A 7,196-nucleotide genomic window follows, 5' to 3' on the forward strand; every position below is an offset into this window, starting at 1 on the left:
TGTGATCTAAAACAAGGATTAATGTTACAGTTGACATTGCAAAAGGGACTCAGACCTATTAATAGATGCTGTGGTGTGTCAGCTATGTTGGCTTGTTTTTAATCTGATAGTATTTGATGTTATAATTTCAATTAAACATTTCTAATGCTGCATTCCCTATTTTGTGTGGCTCTGTGTGCTGTGAAGAAAAATAATCTTTAAAATCTAGCTAAACAAGTGGAGCTATCTTTAGATGAACAACTTATGTTGCACAACAAATTCATCATATTCCACAAATGAAGAGCTATTAATCTTTGATGAGAATGTATTGGGTAAGTCATTGCTATATTTTAAATTATTTCCATATGTATTTTCAAGGACAATTTTTGTGATTCTTTAAGATACAAAAGTGTAATGCCACATTCTCCCCTGGCATTATACCACGATAACCCAGTGAGCCAGATCCTAGAACTATGCCAGCTTTTTCTAGCTAAGGATCAGCCATCACAACTTAAACGGACTATGAATGCTGTAAAACATTGAAGTAAGCATCCTAGAGATGAATTTGTAATACACTACTGTAAATAGGACTGAATTTGCCACTAATTATATTACAAAATTATTACTGCATTGAGCACCATCCAACCAAATGAAGACAAAATCAAGTCATAGAATTAACTTGTGCAGCCAACCCTGAAACTCAAACCGTGTGTCACACGGCTATAAACAGGAGGAAGAAATACATTTTGCCGTTTAATTTTTCTCAGCCTTTGTGCAGGTTATCTTCCCATAACATTAAATGAAATGATTTCTCAATCAACTTAATCAGTTAGAATTTGTTTCATAATTTCATGGTATTCCATGCGTGGAAAAATGCAATGTTCATGGGACAAAGATCATGAAACCAAAATGTCATATTTTTGATTCATATTACTTAACCTGTTTTTCTTGTGTCTCTCTCAAAGGTTAAATCAATGCTATAATCTAATTGTGCAGTACAAGCTAATAAATATGACAGGGCTTGCTTTGATTTAGCCATGTCGGAGACTGATGGCATTAGTGGCATCATCACAGATCTCTTCACACTTTCAAATGACTTGGGTCTTCTGATCTCTCTTGAATCCTTTCTCCTGTTGTTACAAGTAATTTGCCTCCTCCACTATGTGAACATCTCCAAGTCTTTCATGCTTCTCCACCTTAACCTCTTAACAGCTGTCCCATGGTAAGTCTTGAATATCTCCAGAGAAGGAGAATCCACAACCCCCCTGGGCAGCCTGTTCCAGTGCTATGTCACCCTCATTGTGAAGAAGTTCCTTCACATATTGGTGTGGAACTTCCAGTCCAGTTTATGGCTCTTTCTCCTTGTCCTGTTCTCACACACCACTGAAAAGAGGTTGCCCACATTCCTTTGACTTCCACACTTAAGATACTTATAAATATTAATCAGATCCCCTCTGAGTTTTATTTTCTCAAGGCTGAACAGACCCAGTTTGGTCAGCCTTTCAAATAGGAAAATGTTTATAAAACATCCATACTTCACTGCCATTACTGTAATTTGAAAAAATACCACATAAGGAGAAATTCATAAAATCACTTTCTAACATAAGCTACAGAACTCCTAGCACAGCCTTTGGGATTTTAATGATTTTAAAACTGTACTTTACAATGCTGAATTTTTCAGCAAGAGCTAACAGTGCAAATTTCTTGTTTAAAGACAGTAATGTTATCCAGCCATGTATTCTTGAGGGCCTAGGAAGGGAATGACACACAGCCACAGCGGAGCTGCTGTATGCACATTTTGGTTTAGTATCTTGCAAATTAAGTGCTCTTTGGGAAATGAGGCTTCTTGCTCTAATGGCAGTTCTATTTCTCTAAGAAAATACTACAGTAGCAATTACACAATCAAGGAGAACTTATTTATGATATTATTACCCTAATGGTTACTTTTATTTCTGTTTCATGGACACTTCCACAAACAAGAAATAACAGTGACTTTAATCAGCTCAGACAAGCCTGTGCATATGTAACTGTCATGCCATGAAAGTAAAGGAACCTGAAAGAGAAGGAACATGGGAACTGGGAAACAAAGGGTTATTTATCAGTTTAGCCTAAGGGGTATCACTGAGTACCAAATTTTCACTCTTGTTCCATTATTTAGTGAGAGAAGCAGCACGTACACCGGCCAGTTTAAAAAAAAAATAAAATAAAAATGGAAAAAAAACATTGAATAAGAAATAAAAAACAAAAGAAGAATATTTGTACAAGAAAGAAATGTCATTGGTTACAAAGATGGAGGTCAAGAAACAGCTGAGAACAGAGGAAAATCACATTTCGTTGGAACGTGATTTTCAATCAACAAGCCGAATCCTCAGTGCAGTGGGGTAGAGACTAAAACTGTTCCTCCACCTGACCTAGAGCTTGCCTGGAAAGTTTATTCCATGTTAGACTTTTCACGAGGGTCTCAGTAAGTATTTAACCAGATGGATATAGAAAGGTACACCAAAGCAAGTATTATTGTGCGTGTAAGAATTGCATTAACACTGTAAAATTATTGCTATGAAAAATGCAGTACAAAAAATAAATGAAAATATCTTGCTTTTTCTCTGCACCTTGCTATGTGGTGTCCAAAATACCTAAGTCAGATGACAGAATAAGAATTTCCTTTTGGATTGTATCAGCAATAGGTAATTTAAGAATTTCTTCAAGGGGTAATTTCCTTAATAAGTTACTTTCTGAATCCTCATCTTCCTTACCTTTTTTGCACATACTAAATTCAAATGTTGAATCAAAGCACGTGTTTTACAGATGTTCTTGAATACTGCTTAATTAGCAATGGAAATAGGAGGTAGAATACAGTAAGAATGTGCAGAAAATAAGATGGCATCTGTGGGTTGCTTCTTTAGTGAACAGCATAGTAAACATTACAGAGGAGAATGTTATGGAGACAGCAGGCTTAGACATAATCAAACACACAGCAGAACACCAAAAGCAATAGCCAAATAGAACTTTAATTAAAAATAGCTTGCACCTGCCTATGTTTTTGGCATATTTATTGTTACCACTGGCCAGATGATCTTTCTTAGCCCTATCTGGAATGTAATATACCTTTCTGTGTCAATTGAAAAACAACTACATCTTAAGCACAGACTAAAGAGTAGTATAAAATCTGGTTCCACTTGGCTGGGGCTTTCCCTAATGCCCCAGAAAACTGCATTTCTTCAGCTGAGAGTATGAGATGTATTACTTACTTTACTGCTATTTAATAAATCTATTAGGATAAAGCATAAAAATAGTTTTCCCTTGCAGAAAACTCTATTCCATTTGACTGCTGAATGGTCAAAAATGCTGAACAAGAGGCAGAAGAAATAAAGTTAAATCCTTTAGGAAAAAAAAGAAAAAGAAAAACCCACAAAAACAAACAAACAAGCAAACAAACAAACAAAAACACTGCTGGCAAATATTGAGACAGATTTTGAAACAGCAATTCGTTCTCAAAATGTATAGTGCTATGGGAGTAAGAACAGCATTTCACTTAAACAAGTTATTTTGTCGAAATTTCACATGAGTGAAGCTAAATATCAATAATTAAGGCTGAGTGAGGAGAAAAGCTGCCTCGGTTGTTTTCTGATCTTTGTTACAGATTGTATGACTCAAGTACTTTTTAAAATACTTTGTCCTATGTACAACTGGTAATTTACTTTGTTAATATGTGATCCAAAGTGGAAGCCAGCTCACTCTTCAGCATTTGTGCTATCTTTTTTTTTTTTTGCAGAGAGAAGCAGAAAAATTGCAGTCTTTGTAAATATATTTTTAAAATATGAACATTAGTATTATCCTAAGGGGATTTTGTCAGCTAAGCAACTGACAAAACACTTTAACTCTCTTTAAATCTTAACTGATGATAGAGAGGAAAACAGTGGCAGAGGAAAAGATAATCAAGACATTCTCAACACAGTGAAAATTCAGAGTAGACTACTGTACCAGAATTCCCAGATACTCCAGTTTCCAGGTTCATCTCTTCAAGTACATTTAATTTATTATAAATCAAAATGAAAAGAGTTTCACACATCCAGTTGATAAATCTATCCTTTTATTTTTTTATGCTTTCTTGTGGGAAATCCCAGGATTCCGAGAAACCAATATTTTACCAATGATATAAAAATATAGTTTAAAAATGCTCCTTTAATAAGTTATATAAGCTTTTTTTGAAGAAGAATCTGCTTCCCAAGGATAGAGAAAATCCCTATAGGAAGAATAGACAGTATACTTTCTCTGCATCTATTTCTTCTTTTCAGATAAAATTGGACATTGACTAAGTGAGAGTAGTTACCACTTTCATGTCAAAGGTTTGCAGACTTTTCAGGCAGTGACAAGAAAATTCCCACAAAGAATAAGCATAAAACAGGGAATTTGCCTTACATTTTGTACAAGAAACTTGGGGAGTTTTTTACTTTTTCATTTCTAAATATTGGACTCAAAGGAAAACAAAATCAATTCCAGAAATAACATGGAGCAAGGAGAAACAAACAAGATGCTCAGAAATATGGAGTGTATATTTTCTTTGTGGGCATGCCTGAAAATCTTTACATTGGAGATCAGGGGTTTTAGCTCCTCAGAATATTTCTCTTTTGTTCATCTTTTTATCTTTCATTCTCCTTAACATCTTTCTTTCCTTGTATCATTTGCTGACAGGATTATTCATCTGCTCAGGTACGGAGCCCTTTTCTACACATTTCTTCTTCTTGCTTAGGATTTGAGTTCAACTTCTGTGCTTTTGATTTTTGAGTCTTTACTGTGCTTAAATTCCTGATCTCTTCAGTTTGGCTCCCTTTGATAACCTCAGTTTCTTCAGTTTCTGAAAGCCTGCCCTTAAGATTGAAAGCCTCAATAAGATGGCTTTTCCTTATTCTTTATTTAATTTAGGTACTTGTAGATACTCAAAGTCCTGTCTAAAATTCTCTACAGTTAAAAAGTGGGTACTAAAGTAGCAGAACATGTGCTTGTTTCTGTGCTTCTTTGTTGGAAACAAAGGAAGGAATATATAGTCCCTGTCAAAGTGAGGCATTTGTTCTCCAGTCTGCAGTTGTTCCATAAAAACACATATCTCACCAGAAATAACCATATAACCTGCACTGAATCCGGTGAAATCAAACTTTTGATGTTATTATTGTAGAAACCCATTTATACCTGGCTGACTTTTGGATGCGGTAACAGAAACATGGTGATCTGTAATAGACAATCTAAAGTGCCAGGTCACACTCTTTAGAGATAACCTCAACAGTTTCTGCCATCATATCACAATTCTTTTGCTAAAAGTAAGAGAGAAGGAGAACAAAACTGATAAATAAGTCAACAAAAGGCTGTGAAAAGCCACCAGTATGATGGAAAGATGGTTGCAACTTGTGGATGTGCCAGGAAGGAATTTTCTAGTAGGGATAGGACAGGTCAAATGAATGCCTTCAAAAGAAGTCATAATTAGGAACAGTATGGACGATGGCATTACATTATGAGTCTTGTTTCCTGATCTAAAAAGATAATGGCTAACAACTGAACCAGAAGCTAGTGGATTTTAGAGTCTGAGAAATGGTTGCAAGTATCCAATCAAGGTGATCAACTAAGATGTAAATTCCAAGCTCAAAGAGAAAGAGATCAGTTTAATGGGTAGTCTAGGCCCTCTGTCTCTGTTCTTTGCTAGAATTCACACTTGAAGGAAACTACCAAGAGTTATTTTCGGAAGCCAGCAAAGCATGAACAATATCAACTTCAGCCTTGTAAGATTGAATCCCTTGAAGCTGTTATTAATGCCTTGAAATGATGATCTCATTTGGGAATATGCATTTGGAACATCAGAAGTGACCCAAAAGAAGACAATCCAATAACCAAAGAGAATAATAATTCTGAGAAGCAAGGTTTTCTTTCAAAGCTTCTTCCACTTTGTTTTGTTTTACTTTAAAAGATATTTAAGCATACTTAATCAGTTTTCTTGACTAATTACATGAGATGATTGTCTTGTCCTTACTAGCGTCAGAACTCAGGACTCTGAGGGCTGTGTCAAAGTTCAAGTGGTAGTTCATGCATTGGGGTCCCAGTGCACAGCACTCACTCACTTTGAGTGCTACTTGCTCCCTCAAGTGGTTTCTTGGGTCAGAAAGACCGATCACATGCATACTCAGCTTGAAAATAAGTTGCACAACTGGGACTGGAGAGTTACATGTTTTTTTTGTGCTTTAATTTAATTTAATTCAGTTTCATCAAGAGTAGGTATCCTGCAGCTACCAAATTTGATAGCAGGTGTCATACAGTACTTTCTTTTAGAGCGTAAAACAAATGTTTGTTGTACTAAATACAACATGCTTGACTAGGTGTAGAACACAGGAACCAACATGTTGATTTCAATTTGTTCTGCCTATCAGTGAAGGGTCTAATCCTTTCACAACGCTATCAAGCTGCAGTCATTTTTTCATTAATCATTACATTTCAATGGGGAACACTGAAGGGTGTTTTCTCAGATTATAATGAAGTAAAAGGCTAACGTCACGGTCTGTTTATCTTCATACTTAACGTAGTATAATTATTTTATATTTTTTTCATTCAACTACGATTCTCTCCTTGACTTTTGTAAACATTGGCAGTTCAGTTTTCATTGTTAAGAATGTTGACTTAACAGAGTATAAAATAGGAATCTATGTGCACGATAGCAGCATATTTAAAGTCCTGCTTCCTTTTCTCCTGCTGCTTATATTCAATGAACCAATTATTCAACTGAATACTTACAGTAAAATATCAGGACACTTAAAATAAATGCTAGACTTCATGCTGCTATAATGACTGAAGACTATTCTGAAAACAATGAAGGAAGTCCAGCCATCCTTACTATAGCAGGAGAAGATGGAAATCTGGTTCATGGGATTCCAGCCCAGATTCCCAGCTCACATACAAGCACCAAAAGTGGTCTTTCTGTACCTGTGGATGAAGGAAAACTTCTGGAAAAACCACCCCTATCTTACATAGCCTTAATTGCAAAGGCAATTCTTTCTTCCCCTGCAAATAAACTGAATTTAGCTGCTATCTACAAATATATTGAAGACAATTTTCCTTTCTACCGGAACAAAGGTCGAGGCTGGAGAAACAGTGTGCGGCACAATCTTTCACTAAATGACTGTTTCATCAAGGTGGGAAGATGTGAGGATGGCAAGGGGAATTACTGGAGTATCCAC

This window comes from Tetrao urogallus, assembly GCF_951394365.1.
Source record: "Tetrao urogallus genome assembly, chromosome: 1".
Taxonomy (NCBI): domain Eukaryota; kingdom Metazoa; phylum Chordata; class Aves; order Galliformes; family Phasianidae; genus Tetrao; species Tetrao urogallus.